The following is a 25,894-nucleotide window of genomic DNA, read 5'->3' on the forward strand; positions in this document are numbered from 1 at the left end:
TACTCGACCATCCGAATAAATAGGAAATATTTCACTTCGGATATTCGAATCTTCGAAGAGTTGAATCACGAAAAAAAATGTTTCGTTGTCTTATTTTTGATTGTCAAGATTAAAAGCCACAAAATTACACAAAAAAATGTAAATTTACTCGACACGGACATTATGTTGCTGTAAACTTAAGATTCGATGTAATCGTCTGTATCACACGTGAAATCATATTTTTACGTCTGATTTGTTGCAAATTTACATCGAATTGCATTAAAATTCAAATTATTAATGCCGTGCAAAAGTTAATTAATTAACAATGTAACATTAAAAATTCTTTTTGTCTGTGTGCTCCAAAGTGATTATAAAATTGTAAATACAAGATGGCGGCCAATGGCAGTGATGAAAATTTTAAAAGAATGCATTTGGTAATTTTTAAGGCAACTATTCAATTTTGATTAAAATGGCAGAGTTTGGATATAATGTTATAAGTAAGAAACAAAAAAAAATCAAAGTAAAAAATTTCTTCATGATTTGATAATCCGAAGTATCACAAAAACCTTCGGATAATCGAACTTCGGATAATTGAGTCTGGACTTTATTTTTCATCCGCTGGAGGCTCAGTTCTAAGTAAAAGTGCAAACTTAGCATAGAAAACTCAAGATTCCAAGACAATTTTGACCGTGAAAATATTGCTAAATTTTTTCGAAAATTTGGTTTTTAATTACATTTTTTTTGCCTTTTTGACCGCAACAACTAAAAAAAAAGTTTTCAGCGAGCTAAACAGCGGTAGAAAAACATGTTTTTTCAAAAAAGATGATTCACATCTGAACACAATTCCGTTTCAAATCCTTTTTGTGATTAACAAAGTTGACTTGAACAGAAATATCACTTTTTCAAATCAGAACACTACACAATATTTTTCACAAACCGATCAACAACACAATCAACACAATCCATTTCCGGCGAGCTCAACTCTGAATGCTCCAGTTCCACCAACAGACTGACACTGAAATCGTACCCTCACCACCTCGAACGTCAAGAAGGCAACTAACAGAAAAGATCGCCCGTTTGTTGAGAATTAAAAAAGAGAAAGTTGCCTAATGTTACGTAGTGACCTTCACCAATCGTCCGTCCGTGTTGTGTTTTATGGTCCATGGCATTTGGGTTCTCTAAACTTTCCAGTGGAAATAAAAGAATGCAAAAATTTCTCTTTTCGACCCGAAACCTTCGAAAAAAAAGGAACAATGAGTCCCGGGGTTCGTCCTTTTTATGACCGGTGCAATATCTGTTTGACTGGCTCTGTTTTGACAAGGTGTGAATGCTGTGTAATGGTTTTGCATTCTGATTTCTGGACAAAATTGTACAAGGCAATCGAACGTACCTGTTTGAGCGTTTGACAAACGATATTCTCCGATATCAGTTTAATCGCTGGTGAGTTTAAACAGTTATTAATCCAATGGTAATCCTTTAGGTTCTGGAGCTGAAAGTATAAAATGAAAAAAAAAAATAGTAATGAAGTTTAGATAAAATAAAAACGAAAACTTAGTTTCAATGCAGAATTCTGGAAAAATTAAATTGTTTTAAAATGAAAAAAATAATTTTAATTTGAAGAGGATCTATACAGTGAAGTTTACAATTATTATACAAACAAGATACTGAAATAAATAACAAATACACAATAATATTTAAAATGAAAAAGTTCTGAAGAGCAATGCGAACGAAATTAATTTCAAACAATTTAAAACATATAAGTAACGACCAAGTATCAAGACTCGTAACAGCAACTCTCGCCGAGAACATCTGCCGACGCGCATGCGTAGAATGCCACGTTACACCACCAGCCAAGAACAAAGTGCTAATGGTGGGAAGCTTGGCTAGACGTTAGACTAGCTACATCTAGCGACCACTAGGGGAACCATAAGCTTCAGCGTGGTAAAGTTTCACTGGAATGACGAGAGGCCGGTGGGATGTTCACGAAGAACGTAGAAGAAGATTGTTTTAATTTGAATTTTTGTTAGGCATTTTGTGAAAATTATGCCCAAACTAAAATTATTTCTCTCTTTTAGCCCGGCGACGTATTTTGAGAACGACCCCCTTAGATCATATCGTGCAAACACATCTCATCGTAGCACATGTTCTAAGACCGGTTTGCCGACGCAGAAACGAACAGAGTGAAAGCCGAAAAGCACGAGGAGAGCTTGGCGTTACTATCGCTTTGCCGGTGCAATAACGCCAGCATAATATGTTGCCAAGCGCCACAGGAGGGGGCGGAAGCATACAATAACCGTTAGCATATAAATTACCTTACCAAAAATAAACACACAGAGCTTCGCGCAACAAGTTGTCGAATTTTAATCGCTTAATTTCGTGGTTTCCTACCGGCGGCTGCATTGCGGCGTACAGAACCGGAATCTTTATGGTCGTCGGCGATGGCTCATTTAATGTTTGTAAAACACGATTAAAGTAAAATTTCAAATGCCGCCAACGGAGGGGGTTGAATTTGGTGATTTAAGTGTGATTTTAGTGACGGTGGAATGGGTCGTAAAACGTTTAGATTTTATTATGAGTGTTGAACAGTAGGAAGTACAAATCTAGTTGATAGCATTTAAATTTTAGTTGACCTATAAAGCCACTTAAATTAGCAAGTTTATAAGTTGCTCAGTTCGGTTGAATTTCCCACTCGATCGTTACGGGGACACCTTCGGGAGATCAACAGTTGGAATCGCGCGCCGATCCCGGGAGGTAAAAAGAATAATAGCGCACCGACAAAAGGCTGCCCCGATGTCACCGGGTTTCTTTTTCCCATATACCATTTCCCGCGGCAATAATCATTATCGCCATTCGCGGAATCTCCGCCAAAAAGCATTGTTCTTTGCGCGCGCCCCGATGCTCGTTAATGGTGGAAATAATTCATCTTATTTTGATTTACCCATGGCACCGCGCAGTCTCTGTGGATCCCGTGATCGATTTCCCTAGCAGTGTTGGAAGGAGGGAGAAAAATGATCAAACGTGTAGCAAACTGATAAGGCGAGCCACTATTGATAGTTAAAAAACCAAGTTTCAGACTTCGAGTTCAATCCATTTCCATTCAAGTATCGTACCTGATTTTCATCGCTTCTCTTATCAAGATTTCAATTTAAAAGGCAGTAAGTGTGGAAATAACAATAATAAACTATAAACAAATCAGCTTGCTTTTTTTCCCTCTCCTTTTAAACTTTCGCACCGCTTCCGAGGCAATTGAACCGCCAATCGTATCAATTACAGGCTTTTCATTAACATCCACCTTCGGCTGCTGCTTCGGATGATTTGACCCTTTTCGATTGTTTTTGTTGCTGCTCTTTGTGTGTGCTCAAATTGCTTACAAACCCTAATCGTTATATGGGCCCCCTCTTCGCCGTTGAGGCACAGGTGAGATTCCGGGGGACCGCGTGGCCAGGCCTTAAAATAAGTGTGCACCTCGTCGTCGTCGTCGTCGTTCCTTAAACGAGCAGTTGCAGAGTCCTCAATGAGACGGTACGGCCAAAGGAAAATCGATTGTTTCCCAAAAGGTGTTCGAGCGGCGTTTCTCTCGACTTCTTTTTGTGAATTTGCGTTGCTTTTGTGTTGTCGTTTGCCAAGTATACATATGTCATTTTTTATTTTCCCTCCTTAGTTGAACAGTTTGTTTAACCCAACGCCTTCAACCGGTCCGTTTTTGGGTGTCGTCGGTTTCAAATTTTATGTACTCATGAAACTGTTGCAATGCGAATTAAATTAACTTCGATACTCAAATAAAGACTTTTCCTGTTGGACCGCTAGTTTATGGCAAGGATGTTTGGCGTGGTTTTTCCTTATTGTAGTACCAGATTGGAAAGCTTTATTTTATCCCTGCTCTTGTACTACACACATCCTTAGCTTTCAGCTATAAAAGCTGATTTTCAGGATTTTTATGGCATACTACAGTGTATGTTCTAATACCACTCAAAATATAGAAAGAAAGAAATTTGCAATTTAATTCTGTATAAAACGACATTCAAATTTGCTCGAACGTAACGCAACATGAGTTCACATGCAAACGATAGTTTGCGTGTGGCCAAGTATGCAATTATAAATAATGTAGTCACTCAGTTTTCCACTCCGATAAACATTGATTGCATGCTGCGTTAGCCTCTCATTACAAAACAAACATAACTAGATGATTATAGTTCAGAACGTGAGCTCGTTTACATTCTAGTACTTGACAGCTTATCATGCTACAATTCGGAGAAAGCTTTTTTATGGCAACATAGATAAAAGCACAGGACCTTTTTGCGCTATAAAAGCTTGTACTAAAAATGTGTTTACGATTATTTCGGAAAATTTAAGTGATGTGTTTTTATGAAGACTTTCCCCACAACCTTCTGTATATGGAAAACTGTAAACAAACCATATTTCACCAAATACTCTCTCAGAAGTGATGGCGAGAATTTCTTTTTTGAGAGAGCGAGAAACATTTAAGAGACTCATGCAGAGTCAGCAGGTCAAATGCATTACTTCCGGTTGCACTCAATCCAGTGCGATTGTGGCAACTGGAGAACGCAAATCTCGCGCTCGATTTGGAAAATCAGTTTGATGAGCGAGTGAGTGAGCGAGCGAACGAGTGAGTGAGTGAGAAAACGAGTGACGATGCGTCGCGAGCAATTTTCACGTATTAAATCATGTTCTAAATTATTGCGCAGACCGCCAGCACCGCTGGAACGTGTTGCTGTTGTAGACACGGGGTTTGCTTGTTTGTAGTGGTGGTGATGATGATGATGATGAGCGGATGGGAACCAAAGCAGCTCGTTTCGTCAGCCCAGCGGCGGCGGCGGCTTGTTTACATGTGAGAGTGTGTTTGTGGTGATAAATTTGAGGATTCCATAATGTTCATAAATCGAATCTGGCACTACAACACCCGAAACTCAAAGAAGACATTATACATGTTGTGTGTGTGTGTGGAAAAATGGCCTTCCGGTATGGTGAGAAGCACCATAGAAAAATGAATGTGTGTGAATGCGGGACACGGGCAGATACAAAAATAAGGGAATAATCATATAATTTATGGGATTAAAAATAAATCATTCACTACTACCAGGGCAGTTCGGTGGCGGCCATAATTTTCATTCTTGCTCCATTTTTGTTGAATTCCATGTTCTTCTGCTTCTTTGGTGTTATATCACCATTTGGGCAACTTTGCCGTCGGAGTTTTTTTCACCGACGGATTTTTTTTTGTTTAAAAATATGATTTGATTCTATCAGTTTTTTTAAAGTACTTTCTCTGAAAATTTTACATGCGGATGTTATTGTAAAAAAATACATGGCAGACAGTTTTCTGTCAACGAAAGATCAAATAATTGTTGGGTTGCTTTCCATCTATTTTTTTTTTTATTTTCAAATGTCAAATCAAACATAAAATATTGAACTATTTTATTTATTAATATTCAAAGGATACCGTAAAATGGGGTGACTTTGATAGGTTTGATATTTTTTCCGCAAAATGAAGAGTACACATTAAATACGTACGGAATGGTTTGAAATCATACTGACCGTGGTAGAAAGGTGTTCAAAGTACCTCAAGAAAAACTATTCATAGAATTTTGAAAAGTTTAAAAAGTTAGTTAACTATAATTATGAAAATGTTGATGAAACGCATTATTTCAAACTTCTCGAAGTGTCATGAATTTCTCAATGAACATGATTTTGTATCGGAAAACGGAATGCATTTTCGGATTCTTTAGACAATTTTCCACATGGAGAATGTGTTTTTTTTAAACATGTAAAATGCGAAAACTTGTGATTCATGCTTCGAATTAAGTTTAAAATGCAATATATATCGATAATTTTGTAAACAAAACAAGTTTTAACAAATTCAAGGAAAATCCGACTTTAAAACAATGTTGCCTAAAATTTATATGTATTTTGTTAAAAAGCTCATAAACTTAGTTAACTAAATATACCCTTTTTTCTTGAAAACTATATCAGCAAACTTAGTGAAGGTACATTTCACGTAAAAATTAAGTTTGAACACCTTAAATCTGATTTTAACAACAAAAACTATGTCTATCAAAGTCCCCTCGGAATTTGATTTTTAAATTAACTGTTTTTCTGAACACTATTGAAATTTTTTATTTTTCAAAAATAGTGCATGGACTTTGTGTGGCCTACCCCAGTACATGTTTTAAAAATAATAATGTTGAGAAAAACCTTACCAGTTGGAAAATATTCAAAAAATTAATTGAAATTCTGTCAAAGTCACCCCGGTATACGGTTCTTTAACAAACAACTTTTATGTTTTTGTCAATAATGAACTGCTAATCAAATTGTTTTTAATAATCCTCAAATTAAGAATTATGTCATTCACAGTTTCAATACAATATATGAATTTCTATCATCAGCATTATCCATGGTTTTAATGTATTGCCTTCAAAAATTACAGGAAATCTTAGAAATCTTATAATTGTTTTTTTCTATGAAACAATAATTTGCTGAATCCAAATTGTGACAAACTTACAAAAAATAGAATTGTCTTTCGATCATAATTCAAAAGTATGAATTTTTCTATACAGTCCAGATTCGTTTATCCAAAGGTCTTGTGGAAAAAACACTATAGATAATCTTATTTTCGGATAATCAAATAAAAAAATGTTGTTTTTTTGTTGTTGTCTTATTTTGACTGTCGATCTTCATTATTATCCTTAAATGGCGGTAATAAAATATTGAAAAAAATAGATCAGATTTTCAGTGTAACAGGCAATCAACCGTTCAAATTTGATTAAAATAGAGTCACAGAACTCGAATTTGATGTTAAAAGTAGAAAATATAAAAATAAGTGCAAGTGTTTTTGGGTTCCCCAACCTTCATGTTTCCCCTCGAGTTGAGCTTGCGCAGTAATTTTTGTCAATTTTGTAGGTCAGTGTTATTTTAAAGGCCTTAAGATTGAAAAAATATATTGTTCAATGTAAAATATACAATGAATGTTGAACCCAAAAGTTACAGAAAACTTAAAAATGGTAATTATAAATTTTGCAATAAAGTTGTTGTAGTTCACGATTCTTAAACATCTTAAAAAGACTGGATAAGTTAAGAACGATGGAAAAAGTTTTAAATTTAATATGGTTTTCTCCACAAATTTGATGAAAATTTTAAACTAAAATTTTTAATAAAAATTGGTACATGAGAAGCCAATGCAGAAAATCCTCGTAAAATTTCGTGGTAAATGTGTGAAGGTATTGAAAGGAATATGTAAAATTAACATTTTACAAAAAACTAAATTGTTTGAAATTAGAATAATAGAAATTAGAGTAGAGGGGCTTTCCTAAAGTTTACAGGAAAAGCGCACGAAACCAGACTCCCCAAAGTTTCAAAACAAAGTCCAACAGTTGATAAGCAAAATTTTCCGAAAAAAACCCTTTAAGTTATACAACAATGTTCCGGCCCTGCCGAACCGATGTTGTTAGTGTAGATTTGATTTCGTACAAATTACCGCTCGAAACAACCTCCATCATGAGCGATTGGAGGAGGTTGCATGCACTCCCGGAGGGGTTCTCGTACAACTAGCAATGTTCATACGTACGTACGTTCATACCAGGTACTTGTGCAAATGCCAGCACAACCGTGGGGATGTTCTACATGGAGCAGAGATAGAGAAAGAGAAAGAGACAGACATGCAACAAATTTCATAGTCAGTGTATTTCTCTGGTGTATGTCCCGGAAAAACTGTCGGCGGCAGAGCCCCCTGAATGCATTTTGGAAATAAATTAAAATGTTGCTTGGGCTGGCAGAAAAGCCTGCCTGGCAGGTCAAGCGAACTGAACATACGACAAAAACTAATGGAACAGATGAGCAGCATTCGGTCGAAATTAAATTTATTTCGCACAGTCTTGGGTTCTCCGGGGTTTTTGGGAACAGGTCGATGCTAGACAATTTTGAAACCAAGTGTGTGTGCACATGTGGCGCCACTCGGTGCCTCCTCCGGTGTACCTGAATGGAATTTGTATTGATTTACGTTTGGTGGCGGGCGCGCTCACTGGCGGTGCCTAGCTGTTGTCCTTGTCCTGTTCCAGTGATTCAGTTCGCAATCAATAGCTTTCCACGTGCTCGCACGGTCACCTGTAACACGAGCACGAGCGACGATATTCCGCAAGCTGCGAAGAAAAATCCACGCTTTAAAAGTCATTAATTTTGGTTTTCCTGGTCCAGGGCGCTGCAATTTTCCCTTGACGATGAAAATCATTATTGGGGAAGGCCCTGTCTGGTGTGGCGCGTTTGCCAAAAAGGACGACACACCAGTGTGAGAGTGTGGCAGTGCACAAGCACATAGAGAGATAGATGGAATTTTGGGTGGGTGCAGCTGGTGGGGCCCGGCTGGATCGTCGGGGAGGTCGAAGAGGTGTGCACATAAATTATCCTGCCATCAGATGCACACAACGTTCACCGTTATCCCTGCGAAGAAGACGACGACGACGACCGCGAGAGAGGCAAGTCGAACATAGCCACCAGAACAGGGGGCCACACTCTGGGGTTGGTGAGACTGTGTTGGTCACCACCAGCATAATTTCGACGGTGAACCCTGGAAATGAAAAACGTATCCTCGTCGTCTGCTGCCAGCTTTTCTCCCGGTGGGTCCTCCTGGTGCATGGATACACAGCAAAGGATTGCATCTGGCAAGTTCTGAGCCTGAGCTTGGCTTCGAAACACGGAGATAGATGAGTTGGTAGTCGTCGTCGTCGTCGTCGTTCCCTACATGGACGGGATTCCCTATGTACACACCGTACGTACTCCCAACACCCGTGCCCGTATGTTCAGTTTGGGGTTGAAGCCGGTCGAACCAACACAGCCAAGCACCGACTACGAAAGAGTCAAATAATAAATCAATAATTTCTTCCTTCGCCCCCTCGTGTCGCTCGTCGTCGTTCTGGAGGTTTTCAGTACCAGCGTTGAGATTTTGCTTTATGTTTCACTTTAACTTGAACTTTAACCTTATAACCCTTATAATATTTCTCCGTCGCAGGGATCGTCGTCGTCGTCGTCGCAGTTCGTCCTGTGGACGGGGGAGGCCAAGCCACTCTGGCATAGTTTGAACACACTTTGGAATATTCAAGGAATGTCGAGCATCTCGTGCAAGTGACATCGAATTATGCGGCTCGGGCAAACGGGGTTGCCAAGTTGGAATTGTCCTCCGATTGCCCACTCGGCACCGGAGTCCGTGTGATGAATTTACTACGTGAATAATACATTTTGTCGAGTAACACCCTCCAATAATTGTTTCCTCCTCCGTGTAACAGGGCCGCACCAAGGAGTTTGGCCACCACATTTGGGTCGGCTCAAACGACACAACTTTTCCTTGGTGGCTTGGTCCGCTTCGGTGTTGCGCTAGTATAAGGATGAAATATTTTATCGTTCGCAATAATCTTGGCTTGTTTTGTCTCGTATTTTGGGGCGGCCCACTAACGGAGCAAGTACGCTCGATGAATTCGAAACACCGAGTCGACTGTCCAGTTTTTGTCCACCTTGCGAGGGGTTCGGGCAGTGCGTTCGCAAGCCAGCAAGAGGAACACAAAATTAATGGTTTGGAGTAATTTCGGGGCTAGGTTAATGACAAGTTAAAAGTTTAGGAATTTACATAATTATAAACTTTTTCTACGCCTCTCTGCCGCTGGGTGGGCACGCTCACCAAAAAACTTTTCAACCTGCTGGTCGAAACATTGTGTAGATCGTTCGCCAACAACCAACACCGGATGTGAACGAATTTTCGACCGTCCGGGCCGAGTGCCGATGGGAAATTTACAACAGGCTCGGAAATCAGCAGTTTCCATCTCTAGCTTCATAATAAATCCTATTATTTCCTCCGCTCTCAGGCCAGCACACATTTCCTTCGCCTATGGAGAGGCTAGAGCTTCGGTCCGGTCGAAATCCAATGGGAAATGGTATTTACAATTCATAGAATTTTTAATACATTTTAAAATTTAAATCACATTCATCGGCTGGACACCACCCACTCGAAACCGGTTGATGGACACAATAGCAAAATCTGGAAATTGCAGTTCAAATTGACAGAGCAGGGAACACAGAAAAAAAACACACACAGCAGAGTCCCACACTCTTGATTCCACTTTGGCCAATGATTATGAATTTACACGACACAACCCATAAGCTCGCAACTCGTCCCTCGGGGCCGCTGAATAAATTAACTTTCACTTTCGGCGTGAAATGTCACGTGGTGAAATAAATACAGTCATTTTCCTCCAAATAGTCCGCCGTGTCTAAAGCAGTACACGCTTCTTTCTGCACAGGTCATCCTCGTTATGACAGATTTATACGAGTAATTATATGAGCATTTTCCATGACTCCTCGAACGATGTAAATGAACCACGGGCCCCGCGACTTTAAGAAGAACACTAAACGCCCAAGAGGATAACAACTAAGAAAACTTGAAATTTATTGCGTGTTGTGTTGCCCAGACATTTCTGCCTTCGTTTCTCCTCTGACATTCAAAGCATAATAAATCACCGTCTCGTTATAAGTTTTCAAAAAATGTAAGACACACCGCGCTCTCAGTTCACCAAAGGTGAACTCGACTCCGCTGGTTCGTCCCGCCGAGAGGTCCAGCCAACAAAGCCACGAAGGAGGTTCCACGGTCGAGCTTAAAAATGGCCGATTATTTTTCAAAATCGCACAAAAGCTGTTACCTTATCGTAATCCTCAGCGAAGATAAATTATTCCTTTCATAGGGTACCTGTAATTTAAGTATTCCGAGTCCGGCCATCATCCAAGCCCCATATGCAGTACCTTAATTTGATACGAGAAGACCCGAGATGAGTGAAGCTAGGTTCTAAGATGGCCAATAAGACAAATATCGTTGACCCTTTGGCCCTTGCCGGCAGGAAAACCCAAGGTGAGCTCAAACCACGATGATGCTGCGTCCGCCAACAGGACTGAAACAGCTGTAGCTAATAAATTTGAAACATTTCATCGTGCCGAGTCTAAACTCCGCCCTTCCAAGATGCAATGGCTGTATCTGGCAGAGCGAATTCAAAAATACTCACTGGGAAATTCTAATTAAAATTTAGTTCGGCCGCTGCACCTGTCGCACATTAAACTTATTTCGGTAATTATTTTCAGTCAATATACATACATAAATTTGTACATAGTTCTTATTTCATATCAATTTAAAATTTTAATATTTAAATTAAATGTTTTCAATTCTCAAGAATTATAATGTTTTAAGTATATCAAGATCAGGCTAAATATCTACACAGTAAAAAAAATCATGGTAATATTACATCTGGAAAGGGCTACTTCTTTTATGTCAGATAAAATGTGAAATTTTACCTCTGCAAATTTGTTATTTTACCACTTTATGATGTAATGCCACTTTTTCAGTCTAAATTGAGGTAAAATTACAACATTAAAGAGGTAAAATTCAATCTTCCAAATTAACATAATTTTTTTCTGTGTAGTCTTTAAGTTCAAAAAAAGCTGAACCAAAAATAAAAATGGTTTTTTTCAAAATATTAAAAAAATCATTTTAAATTATTTACGCTGCAAAACATCAATGCAATGAGATTTGGCATTAAATTGCTCTTAAATTTTTCAAGTTTAAACTATTTTTTTTTTAAACTAGTGATAAGTTATTGAAATCCTCTTTTTACATTAATGAATCAAATATTGAAGTTCCATTAGAACAAAATTGGGTCATACAAATTTCAGCATTTTTGTATGACACAATCTCACCCCCCAGACCAAATGTCACCCCGTGTGACGGTATTTAAAAATGACTCTTAAGCGTAGCTTGTCTTTATCTGTTTAACCGAGTTTTGGCGAACGGTAAATAAAAAACTTGGAAATAACATCTGAATTAATACCTAAATGGCCATTATTGAAGAAACGTTTATTGACCACTTTTATCAAAATCGAGATTTTTGCTCAGGGTGCTAGAGGATGTTCCAATGCATCTCCTTAAACTAGTTTTTTTTTTACTTTATGGATTAGTTTTGGTTGCCGATGCGAATAACCAAACGTCTAATATACCATTCTAATAGGAAAAATTGCCTTGTCGATGATTTTGTGATGAATACCAAAAAGCGCGAAGAATTAACTTAAATAATAAAGAAAATATATTGAAATCAGCAATAAATTTGATTGAACTTATTCATGAGTGCACATTTTTCTCATATATTATTTTGATTGAAGGCCAGCATATGTTTATTCGATACAAATGAATGCTCGACACATGTCAAGACCCGGATCTAACACCTACCAGAGTAGGTAAAATGCTTGAAACATTGTCGTCTCGAATTATCACCTACTTCTTCGCTGTCGTTCTTGCAACTTTTGTCGCAATAATTTAAATTTCAAATTTACACTCCAGCATATCACACCACATCACTCTTCCAGCAGAAGGCAATCTAAATGCACAGAACGTAATCTAAGAATCTCTCCCCACCGCACCGAGCCTCGTACCTCTTGGCGTTGGCACACAAGTTGACTGCATCGGGACTCTCGGTGCGTCTGTAAATCTGCAATGGACATCATAACCTCGTACGACGTCTCTCTCTCTCTGTGTCTCCCTCAGGTTGCTCGACCTATCTGATTTAGTCACAAAGTCACACTGGAGCAGCTCGGACAACGTATAAGTAATTCGTTACTAAACTGTGCCAAGTGATCATTATCAATTTCCTAAGCTAGACGTTAATGGTAACTTCAAGATTTTCACCTTCGAGTCGGTTCCAGAAAATGTTGAAATGTTAGAATAAAATTATGACATCATATTTTATTCTAAGCGTAGCATCATGATAAAACATTTGGCTCAAGCACCCAAACTAACACGATGGCTTGGCTGTGATGCGACCGGGTCGTAAAATCTAATGCCTTCCTTCTCTTCACGCAAAAAAAAGAAAACAATGGCTTCACCGTGGAAATTGTTTACACTTTTATGGAATGCTAATAGTTTCATCAACGCCACCTCCGCGATAATGTCACACCGCGCCACGTGAGTCGCCAGTCAACCAAGTCAACCAAGAGCAAGAGTGCGCAAAGCAATTTTGATTGAAACTTTATCTTGTACACTTCAATAACGTCATTGTGTCTCACGCTGCTCTTGTTTTACACACGTCTTTACATTGATTTTTATCCAGATAATGATACCTGCGGTACCTCTGCGAGCCCGCTGATTTTTCCAATCCTCGCGCCAGTTCGAGCCCGAGCTTCCTCACGGTCATGACGATCCGCGAATATGAAAGCGAATCAAGTGGAGGGGGAGGCAGTGCGCAGAGAGAGAAAAAAAGTTCACTCTGAAATGCATTTCACCTCACACTCCACACCGCGCGCCGCGGCCCGAACCTGGACCTGAACCTGGACCAAATCGACCGTTCCGGTAAAACGTGTCGGCCATCCCGTCCCGTTCAATCGATACGCGAAACGACGAACGACCGACGGCAGCTCAATGAAGTGATTTATTGCGATAATAATAATGCAAATTTCCATCAGGCCTCCTCTCTTCCCCCTTCCCCATAGAAGGACCTACCCCTCACTGCTGTCTGGCCTGGTCAAACATTTGGGACCATGTGAGTGTGTGTGTTTGTGTGTGTTCGTACACACGTGAATTTGTGCGAGTAGTTGTCGCATGTCAGAAGTAAACAGTTTGGGTTTCACAGATGAATGATTTTCCAGTTTTGTGGCAGCCTCCATCTGATTTTTTTAGATGATTTTAGGTTGACAGTCGTAGACTGATGCATGATTTGAGAGAAACAGGTTATTGGTAGAAGACTATTGATTTTTTTAACATTGGTTGAACATTTGATAATTAATTATTTTGCACTTTACTGTTTCAATGACATAATATTATAATTTATTATTATTGTTATTATTGAGAACAAATTGTTAATTTCTTTGTAAGATGGGATAAAAACTTGATTTTGTTTAGGATAAAATAATAATGAAATTATAAGTCAAGTAGTGTCAAGTCAATAGTGAATTAGATTAATATAAAAAATAAAAACAGAATTTCAATTCAGATTGTTAACGACGTGGGTTTACAAGCAATTTGTGTTGTGTAAATGTTAAGTGTAAATTAGCATTGTAGCATTGTATACATATTGGTTTCTACATTAACTAAAATGACATGAATCCCATAAAGACAACTAATGATCTCCTGAACTGTGTAGTGTAAGTGTAAAGTGTAAATTAGCATTGTAGCATTGTATACATATTGGTTTCTACATTAACTAAAATGACATGAATCCCATAAAGACAACTAATGATCTCCTGAACTGTGTAGTGTAAGTGTAAAGTGTAAATTAGCATTGTAGCATTGTATACATATTGGTTTCTACATTAACTAAAATGACATGAATCCCATAAAGACAACTCATGATCTCCTGAACTTTACAATCAAAATGGCTCTATGTATTGAAAAAGAGGATCCAGATAGTTCAGGTCACAAATTAAAAGTTTCTCCGAATAAAAAAAAAGCACTTAATGTTTTTAAATGTAGCTCCTAATTCAAATGTGCAAAGCTCTTGAAAGCTCAGTTTCAATGAAACTTCTGTCAAAAAAAAAAAAATGCAAATTTAAGGGGTCTCAGAATTGTAAATTGATCAATTTCTAAATGTTAGTATGGACTCTATTTTGTTTAAATCTAATTTAAGTGCATCACAATACATTTTCAACTGCCTAATTTAACCAATAACTTTATTGATATTTGGCAGAGATATATTTAAAAAAATGCAAATTTACAGGATCAAAAACGGGTGCAACGATATCATGTTTGGCTTGTTGACTGGCCAAAATCCCGTGTGGTTTGTCAAGGTTGATAAAAAATATGTTTCATATTATCAGACGCAAGCAATTGGCTCTATCGATTTTTTTAAATCATGTTTTCAAAATTCAGCATCTTCTTCTTTGAAACACAAATTGTGATGCATAGAATATCTTTATGAGACAATTAGAAGTGATTTAAATATCAATTAAAAGGTTAAGTAAGACGCTTCTGAAAAAAAAAACATTTTCGATAATTTATTTGTGTATTCCATTACAAAGTAAAAACAAGTTTATAGAACAAATGCAGCTCAAAACAGAAAGTTTTCAGACCCTTTTTGACCGACCTATCCGAGATCAATGAAACTTGGTAGACGTGTTATCTTATGCTTATATATAAGCCATTTTTGTGCATATGCAAACAGTTGCAATCGAGAATGACATTTGAGAAGGGTGTTAGTACATTGTAAAATTCCGTAGTTAATATATTGCTGTCGACGCCGTTACAACGTGCACAAAAGTTTACAAAAAAAAATTAGTAATTTTGATAGGCTTTCTTAAAAAAATACACTGAATGTAAAATACACGTCAAATTCAGAGGTGCGTTCATGATTATTTAAATAAAAAGTCCCACAGTCACAACAAATGCATGATGGTATGTCGCTCATAAAAAAATAATAAATAATCATTTTATAAAACCTTTTTTCTAATGTTTTTTTAATTGACCACGGGAATCGATTCTCCAGACAATTTTGGATGCAAGTCTCCATATTGACCACTGTTTTGAGTCAGCAAATTAGAATAGATTTGTTTTGAAAATCGTAATTTTTAACTATTTTTATGTAATTTTTGGTCCTTTTCATATGTAGGATTTGATTGATGTAATTCTTGAAAAGATTTTTTTGCAATTCCGTCGTGAAACTACTTACTTTTCTTGTCATTCTTGAACGATGAAAAAGCCTACTTTTATGTACCAAAAATAACAGAATCGTATAGTAACACTTTTCAAATTAAATGCTGAAAAGTTGTAGTTGTACTTTTCAGCAGTTGTTTCGAAAAGTAATACTTTTCAACATTATTTAGTTTTAAACGGTTAATTGACAAAATACATAAACATTTAACTTATAATTCTATTCAAAGGGTGTTTTTCGGAATTGCAAAAAATGTTGTATGGAACTCGTTGCAAAAGTTGATTTTTTCAGCACTTGTCATATTTATCCAACTCGGTGAACCTCGTTGGATAAACTCGTGCTGAAAAAATCTTCTTTTTGCAACTAGTATTTTTTTCAGAATTATTTACTGGATTGACAAAATCTGTTTAAAAAATGATATGATATAAGAGGATTTAATGCAATAATGCCTTAAATTGAAATACTTATTAGAGTTTTAAGGAGTTGAATCTGAATAAAAATATATCAGTGTTTCATTAGAAAAAGGTGAATAATTTCAGATGTCCAGATGCAAAGCAATTCCAAGAATTGCAGTTTTGAAAAGAATAGTTTAAAAGAAGCTTATCACTATTTTTAAGTGACCTTGATTTCTCTTGTGTAATTTATAAATGAGGGTTTGAAAGTATGTCGATATCTTTCAACATTCTTTTAAAGTAAGAGTATTGTAATAGAGTATTTTAAAATGGAGCATTTTTTAAGATTCTAAAAAAAAATATGAATATAATGCTTTATTAAATTTTGTGAATACCTTTGGGAATTTTCGGTGCCAGCAATGTTAAGAAGCGTCTAAACATCAACGCATGCATGCACTTTATGTAGCATAATTTATGTGCGCATGACCTGGTGCATTCCAAAGCAGAACATAATTTGGAACACTAGTTCTATTGCAGAACTGCAGCCCAAAAACACTGGTGCAATGTTGTGCGTTCTGCGTTGATCGCAAAGTTGTCTTATTTACTAATGTGCCAATTGCGTGTTGATTTGGTTCAACTAACTCGTTTGGTAAATCGGACACTTTCGAGTTTAGGTGACAGGAACATCGAGTGATACTCGGCGAAATCCTGTCGTTACACAGCATTCGATTGTAGGTTGTGTACACCCGTTATTGTACGTGATTGTATGCTTTATGCGAGAGACACACGGGCGATGTTCGTGCCCGTGTGAGTGTAAGTGGTGCTCGTTGCATGTCAGAAAGAGTGAGCATGAATGAAGGTATGTGATTTGTAGCACTGTAGCCGTAATAATAATAATAATGCCAAAGTCGTGTACAGCATAATTAAATTAACATAATACAAATTATATTTCATAATCGCACATAATTTAATTAAAAATTACGTGTTCGTTTCGGCACGCCGGCTTTGTCGCTAAAATACAATCGAAAAAGCCTCTTTCGCGGCTTAGTTAATCGTGATTCTGACGCTATGGATGATAACGGGTAGTTTGAGTTTTATTTTCGATTCTGACAACGTGTTTGAAATACTAATTATTGGGTGACACTTCCTACATGCTATCGGTGGAAAGAGGGAAGAAAAAAAATCAAAGAAAGAAACAAATCTTCCGGACATTGGACGACCGGTATGACCCCAAGGAGACACACGAAAAAAAGCTGACCAATATAAAAAACCAACATCGTAATCATCGAAACAGCCACGAATGAAAAAAAAACAGGTTCTTTCGCAGGTTCATGCCTTGCGTTTCTTTTTGGAGCCCGTCCAAAGGAAAGGCACAAAAAGCCATACAACTTGAGCCTGTCACCCAGCATGTGCGAGTATCGCTTCATTTTTTCCCCCGACCAAGGATCGTCCTCGGTGGGTTGGATTTTATTCCTGCAAATTGCACTACACATTTGTAATCTGGGACATAAATCTTCTGGTTACATTATTATTATCATTATTATTATATTTTATTAATTTCAGTGTTATAGAAGCATATCCTTTAAAATTGCTTACTTTACTCATTTTTTTCCTGCCTGGAAGTGCAAGACTGTAGCGAAGGATAAAAAAAGAAGCTTGCATACATAATAACATATTGTATGATTTATTGCGAATTTAGAAAACCTTCGCGAAGCACAACCGACAGATGAGGATGAGGTAAGCAAAAGGCAGCTTACCAAGCCAAGTGGAGGAAGGCCCAGAAGAGACAGAAGACAACAAGAACACGAACGTATAAAAATATTTTCGCCAGAATTTTTGAAAAGGAAACAAGACACACTTCAGAGCAGCAACAGATAGCAACATTCGAGCGACACACCGAGCAGAGCTCACAGCGATGACCTCGAAGTTCGTGTTTTTTGGTCAAAAATCATTCCGTTTTCTTCCCTAGTTTGGACGTAACAGCGCTCCAAGTCCAAACAGTTTTCTTTTCACGCAGGTACCTACAACTTCCAAAAAACCTGTTTAAATTTTTCTACATTCTTCTTCCTGGTGCCCTTGGATAGCTGCTGCTGCTGCTGCTTTTTTAAGCCAAAGTTCTATCTTGGCTTTTGACTTCATCTAAATGTTCACTTTTTTCGAACATGGGAATGCGTTTTCTTGAAATCTGTTTTATTATTTAATTTGCCAGCAAAGCCTGCAAAACCCCGCTGCCTCTGGAATACAATGCCCAGCGGAAGGCAAGCCAAGCAAGAAAATCTGCTGTTTAAATTTTTTTGCAGTCGTTTTATTATCGTCATAAAAATTGCTTTATTACCTGGCGACACTAGTTTGGTACAAGGTGACGCAAGCAGCATTGGGCCGTTGTCCTTGTGGATAATTGCTGTTCCTAAGTTCGGCCTGTTCGGTAGAGCAGGATTCTTTTGCAGTTTGCTGTTCTTGTGTTCTAGTCAACATAACATTACGTAAAATCACCTGTTGACTACGTCATGCAAGAAGAAAACAAACCTTGATGGTATTATTCCCTGCTTCTTGTATTGTCTACTAGAGAACACCTTTTTTATACTGAATCAAACGGAACGAAGAAAAAATAAGTGAGAAGCATGGATGCCGAATTTTAGGAGGTAACCTATAATTTCCACCGTGGAAAAAGCAAAATGAACAAACTCCGAAAATGAATGAAAGACATTAATCAAATACTGGCTGCAATAGATTACGTCTAAAGACAGAGTTCGTTTGCCTAGTTTTTCGTTATTTTTAGTTTCCCCCATTTTTGTTTTAGGGTATCTATTTGGGAGAAAAAATCCGACATTTGTGGTCATTTTGAAATAGCTCTACACAACATGTAAAAAACTGATTGAGAATTTAGAAATAGTTGCTCAAATCAATTTCGAAAAGTTTGTAGATCGGTGAAAATTACAAAAATGGAGTATGAAAATGACATTATCATGTCAAAAAATAAATAAATTGATGGTGCTACAGTCCAGATTATCCAAAGGCCTCGGCAAAATTCGAATAATCGAATCACGATGTTATCATTTTATTTTCGATGTTTTTTTTATTTTTGAGCTAAAGTACAAAAAGGCATTTTGTAATTTATAAGGCATCCAACTATTCTAATTTGACTTCGGTCGTAGAACCGAATTAAAAAAAATACGGAAAAAAAATTTGTCTGTGATTTGATTATCCGAAGTCCCATACAAACCATCGGATAATCGAAACTTCGGATAATCGAGGCTTCGGACAATCTAGTTTGGACTGTATATAGTAGAACATAATTTTAAGTATTCTTTTTTAAGATTTAATAATATTCTTTTAAACTGCGTTTTTACAGTTTTCATTTGGTTTGCTTTCTTAAATTCAAACATCGATTAATCCATCTTCTATATTTTCACTAATCTTGATGAAATAAAGATCTTAAAGTTTACTATGGTTGTTGGAATTATTTTCATTTGTTTTCTATAATGCTTAGGCTGGTACAAATATTTTTAAAAGTTTTTGTCACCCCCTTCAAAATTGGCCCGAAAATCAGGGGCAAAAAATATTTTTGCTATAAACTTCAAAATTTCAATGAAAATTCAATTGCAACCAGCTGAAATCAAATTAAAATACATTCTCCTGCGTTTAAAATCATTTTTAGCATGTTTGGGTTTATTAAAAAATCCAAAGATTTTTTGAAAATTTTCGATGCAAAATCTTTTTTTTCGATACAATTTTTGTTTTTGTCAGATCTTAGATTTTTTGAAAACTAATGATTGCAAAACAACTGAACTAGTGTAAAATGCATTTTAAGACACTTTTTTCATTTAAATGTGAAGACTATGGCTTGTTATTTAAATTTTTATATTTTTTTATTTTTTTGCCCCCCTCTTGACCTCTGCCAGGGCCGAGGGACAAAAACTTTTTTAAATATTTGCATCGGCCTTATGGTTTATCCGGAAATTAGTTATTTGACATTTTATTATTTAGGACATTAAAAGAAGAAAAGCATTTTTAACAAAAACCATCCAAATCATTTTTTTTTCTTCAAAGTTTTGCTAAAAACTGCATTTACAAGAAAACAAATCAAGGTATGCAATAATATTTATAATATTATATCATCCAAATCGATTTTCAGCAATATATTCAATAAAATTGATTTTGATGCATTAAATGTGGTTCATTTGAAATGATTGTCAGCTTAATGGCGCTTGCGTCACATAATCAATTTAATTAAACTATTGATTTGGCATGTTTTTGGTTTGGAAACATAAACATGATTATTCAAAGAGTAAAGTTGTTCAGCAAGGAGGTGGCAAATAACATGATTGCAATTTAAAATTACAACTTCTACATAAATAAAGAAAATAATTGGTAGGATAGGACTCAAAGTTAAAAAAAGGAGTAATTCGGACTTGTTATAAAATGTTTTAGAACAAAATATAACAATTTCTATGAAAATAGGCCATTTTCCAGTGATTTTTAGGAATTTTTCTATGCATAAAAAAATTGTTTCCAAGCCAATAAATCGAGTTTTATTATACACTGTGCTGTAACATCAATTGAAAAAAGTACTTTTGAATTTGACTCTTTAAGTCCATCTTCGTGTATACAATAGGTTCAGAATACAATTTTGAATCAAAAATATCGAGGATCTAACAACCATATGAAAAGGTACGATTAAATCAAAATTTAACAATATCTCGATCTGGACATCAGATTTTTTGTCCGGATCTGTTATGTGATCCGTCGTATTAGTATTTTTCTAATGAGCCGAATATTTTGAATTCTTGTAACAACAACCGGACTTCAACGGTTATTGCTATAAAGTCCAGACTCGATAATCCGAAGGTGGGACTTCGAATAATCGAATCACGAACAAATAATCTTGAATTTTAAAATTCCAATTCATCTTAAGGAAGATAAGAGGTCATACTAAAGCTCAACAATCCTATTGGCCAGAGGTTCATTGATGTTAAATATTTAACCGTAATGTTATCTGAAATACTATCATAATATTTTCGTTTCCAAAGAACGAAATTTACGGAAACAGCTGAATTACAGAATAAGAAATGAGTATGGAGTTGTTAGCGAAAAAAACTATTCATTTATTAAGGTTTATTAACACGAAGTTGACTTTATAGCTGTCGGCCACCATTGCTAGTACCAACCACTAGTGTCTTCCTTTTATCTACAAGGACTTCGCCGCCCTGGGCTCCTAAGTGTATGAAAGTATGGCACGGAGCGACGGCGCCGAATACCCATATTTACACAAAGAATTTTAGAGCGCCCGCCGCGGGATTCAAACCGGCGACCTCTGGATTGTGAGTCCAGTGCGCGGTCCGATTGATCCACACGGGCGGGACTTTATTAACACAGTTAAGTTTATTTTAGTGGATACAGTTAATTTTAAAGAAAATTAAATTGTTCGCTCTTCTATGATGTTTTATGATGTAAAATAAAAGGATTTGTTTTCTTTTGATTGCACAAAGGAAAAAAATAGATATAAAGGTGCACATGATATTAAAATTATAAAATGGTAAAAAAACCTAAAATAAACTTAACTCTGATTTTTTGCTTGGGTTGGTATAGCGCATTTCAATAAATTTTAATTATCTGAAATTATGATGAGAAATAAACCAACCAGTTTTTATTCGTTAGTTTCTGTTTATTTCATTTTTACTACTGGAAAATCTAGGTAAATCGCAAAATTGGTACATTTTATAGCCGGACTCGACTCAGTTTTAACTTATTTGAGCAATTTTAATCGCTTTCAACGAGCAATTTGAAAAAAGGTTAAAATTTTTTTGGGCATTATACAATACTTTTGCCTTTAATTTATGATAGTGCAAAAATATATGTGAATTAAATAGTTGAAATTATAAAATTTCTGCCAACATTAAACAAAATTCAAAGTTTTCAATGATGTTTAATTTTACAACGGGTTTATTCATTACTTTTAAGCTAACTTCCAATAATGGTATTGCAAAACAACAATTGTTTCCCAAAGAAGTCCATACCCGTCGGGGTTGAACCCCGTCAAATAAAACTTACCGATTAGAGATGTCGTCTTGGATGTGTAGCTGGCTCATCCGCTGCAATCCTCCACTTTTCACGATTTATTGCACCCGAATGATTTTTCTCCCACTTTCAATGTTTAGACTGGATCTTTTAATTTAAGTATTTCTTACACTTGCACTTTTCCCCAATTTTTCTTTGCTTCTGTTGCACGAAATTATAAACTTTTCCCAAATAAATAAATATAAATTGCACACTTTTTCTTTTCTCCAACTTCAGCGATTGATTTTTTGCTGCACAAACGGTGATTACTTAGACAACTTTTGGCTTCTTTCAGGAACACTTTGCTTGCATTGGACTGGAAGAGCTGCTAGCTCGCCGCTCGCACTTTGAATTCTTTCACTTGTTCTCCCAGTTTGTGGGTCAGTTTCGCACACGCTTTTCGCTTCTCGATAAGATAATGAAGTGCTTCCGTACGTACGGCTGGTGGGCACTTGCTCCACGTGGTCGGCTAGCACTAGACAACAATTAAACAAACTACGAACTGCGAACTGTTTGACGACCGGTGGCGATTAGACGTTAAAACCCGGCGCCTCTCGTCAACACCTCGTAAATTACAATAACTATAAAATTTTACGATTTGTTATGATTGTCTGTTCTCTCGTCGCTTGCTCGAAGTCGTCCTCCTGCGAGGAGCAAAACGCAACAATCGACAATACAGCGGAGAGCAGAAAATCCAACTGCGACAACCTCTCAACTGTGTACTTTTTATTGTGTGTTTCTTTATGCTTTTCTAATTGATGTTTATTTCTTTACGATTTCTATCAAACTAAAACCATAAAATACGATTTCTCTGCTGTTCACTCCCGGCCCGGTTGAATTGTGTGCGAACAGCCACGAGAGCTCACATGTGAAGCGGGAGAATCCCTGTAGCAATAAAATACGACGATGAGATTGGACACACGGGCGCTACTTCGCTTTGATCCCTCCGCAACCCACCCCCGGAAACCCTAGAGACGGCCCGACCCGATCTTGAGAGGACTCTCACACATAAACTACCAAGTGACGACCGCGTGAAACAACAATAACAATCAATTACGACGAAAAGAGATAAATGTAACTCTTCCATCGGGGTTCTCCACCGACCAGAACGAGCAAGAAGATATCCTTGTGTGCGCGAGTGTGTGTGTGCGTCTGCCCCGATGGTCGTAAAGTATATTTTCCTTCTCAACGATTTTTAAATTTATTATGAGAATCTCGGTCACCTTTACGAGCGTTGCGCTGGTATTGGTGTGGGTTCCGTGAGTAAAATATGACCGTGCAGAAAGGCAGAGCGAAACAGCGAAACGCCATAACTCAGCGCCGAAGGAGCGAAACAAAACATAAACCATCCGTAAAGTGAGTGAGTAAATTCCACTCTCCCGGCTCTCTCTCTTGGTGAGTTCCAAAACACGCCGCGAGTCGACAAAACAACACAACAAAAATCATCTGGGACTCTCAGCCGGGAAAAGTCACCAACACCAGCGAAAGAAGAGTTTCCAAATTCGGGGGTGCAAAAAAGACAACAAATAGGAGGAGCAAATCTCATAAACCATTCGAGGAGAAGTGAGTGAGCAACGGCGAGAAACATGGTCGGTCGGTCGGTCGGTCGGGAAAAAAGAAGGGAAAAAAGCGGCGGCGGAAAGATGGATGTTTCGTGCGAGTGAGATATTGGAGTATTTCGTACCACGAGGCAGAAAACTCGTATATAACCGGGTTATTTATGGCCAGCCGAACGTTGCTCGGCAGAGAGCGGGAGCGAGCGAAGAGTGAGAATGAGTACCACAGCGCTTTGATATGTTGTTCGGCTAGAGAAGTCTTAAAGAGAAGCGTCAAGGCACTCAAATCACTCAAAGGAACGCAAGGACTCGGGAGCATCGCATATTTTCTCTTCTTAAAAAGCAAGAAGTATTGAAATCGTAGGATTAAAATAAGCACACATTTGAATAATTAATTTTCAGTTATTCAGCAATTTAGGCATCTGCATGGATCGAGAAGCATTTTAGGTGTTAATGGTGTGTTCGGCGTAAAAGGAAAGCACATTAATCGGATGTTATTTGGACTACGTAGCATTTCTCGAGTAAGATTGCAATTGATCCTAAGCGGTTTTATTAATCAAAGCTTTTTTCAATCGGGATTTAATCAATATTAGAAAAAAAAACATTATCACAAATTCTTTGGATTGTTCATTAAGGGCCCTCAACTTAAAAACAATGAAATTTAGATTTGCTCTCAAGTGCTGGAGGAGGCTGTTAAGACCTTTTGTTAACTAATTAGAGTTTTTTTCCAAACAGCTGCGATCTTGGGCCTTACACGATGCCCTAATTTGGAAGTTTTCCCTGGCTGATGGGAACGAAAGGACGACAATCGTACCGGTTGTTATCTTGCTTCTCTTGTGGCCACTAGTTTTACAAGCAGCCCGTGCAAAACCTTCATACTTAGCAGACTCGTTAGGCGGAGTCTTGTCGCAAAATGAAAGATACAAGATTGTGGAACCGTTGACGGAACATCAAGGTTTAATAGGGTATCATTACACGGATAGAAATCCTGTCCGGGAAATCGACAACATTGTTCTCGATTCGTTCTGAGATTCGTTTCAGAATGTTGTCGACCAGTCGTCCGGTAACATTTGCATTGAAATCGACAACAATGTTCTCGATTCTGAAGCGTGACGATTGGGTACGCCTGGCTCAAAACAAAAAGCACGCAGCCATCCCAAACGAAGGGTGGCGGTTTAATCGGTTTTTGAATTGACCGTTGGTTTTGGTTTTTGAATTGACCGTTGGATATTTTTTTTGGTTCAGTAAAACAGTTGATTCGTTTTTTTTATTTATTGAGGCAAAAAATACATCATTAATTAACAAACTAATCTTTGTGTGTGTGTGTGTGTGTGTGTGTGTGTGTGTGTGTGTGTGTGTGTGTGTGTGTGTGTGTGTGTGTGTGTGTGTATTTGTGAAATTTGGGAATTTGGGCATTTAAGAATTTGGGAATTTGTGAATATGGGAATTTGGTAATTTGTGAATTTGAGAATTTGGGAATTTGGGAATTTAAGAATTTGGGAATTTGGGAATTTTAGAACTTAGGAATTTGGGAATTTCAGAATTTAAGAATTTAGAAATTTAAGAATTTGGGAATTTGGGAAATTGGGTTTTGGGAATTTAGGAATTTGGAAATTTTGGATTTTGGGAATTTAGAAATATGGGAATTTAGGAATTTGAGAATTTAGGTATTGAGGAATTTAAAAGTTTGGGAATTAAGGAATTTAGGAATTTTGGGAATTTAGAAATTTGGGAATTCAGGAATTTAGGTAATAATGAATTAAGGAATTTAGGAATTAAGAAATTTAGGAATTTAAGAATTTATGAATTTAGGATTTTAGGAATTTAGGAATTTAGGAATTTAGGAATTTAGGAATTTAGGAATTTGGGAATTTAGGAATTTAGGAATTTAGGAATTTGAGAATTTAGGAATTTGGGAATTCGGGAATTGAAGAATTTGGGGATTTGGGAATTTGGGAAATTGTGAATTTGGGGATTTGGGAATTTAGGAATTTGAGAATTAAGGAATTGAGGAATTTGGGAATTTAGAAATTAAGGAATTTGGAATTTAGGAATTTGAGGATTTATAAATTTAGGATTTTGGGAATTTGGGAATTTAAGATTATGGGAATTTGGGAATTTGTGATTTTGGAAATTTGGGAATTTGGGAAGATGGGAAGTTGGAAATTTGAGAATTTGGGAATTTGGGAAATAAGGAATTTATGAATTTAGGAATTTGGGAATTTGGGAATTTGGA

General features: G+C 37.0%; 1 protein-coding gene across 2 annotated transcripts in view; it reads right to left on the minus strand.

Annotated features, from left to right (window-relative positions):
- LOC6053351 (homeotic protein antennapedia) overlaps positions 1–22,897 on the minus strand; it is a 96,268-nt gene extending 73,371 nt beyond the window's left edge. For both annotated transcript variants that reach the window (XM_038259144.1, XM_038259124.1), the window contains exons 1-2: positions 22,097–22,897; positions 1,370–1,468 (exon numbers count right to left, since the gene is read on the minus strand). The gene's annotated coding sequence lies outside the window, so the exon portion shown is untranslated. The remainder of the gene's footprint in view (positions 1–1,369; positions 1,469–22,096) is intronic.
- Between the last annotated feature and the right edge of the window lie 2,997 nt (positions 22,898–25,894).

Source organism: Culex quinquefasciatus, chromosome 1 (assembly GCF_015732765.1).
Source record: "Culex quinquefasciatus strain JHB chromosome 1, VPISU_Cqui_1.0_pri_paternal, whole genome shotgun sequence".
Taxonomy (NCBI): Eukaryota; Metazoa; Arthropoda; class Insecta; order Diptera; family Culicidae; genus Culex; species Culex quinquefasciatus.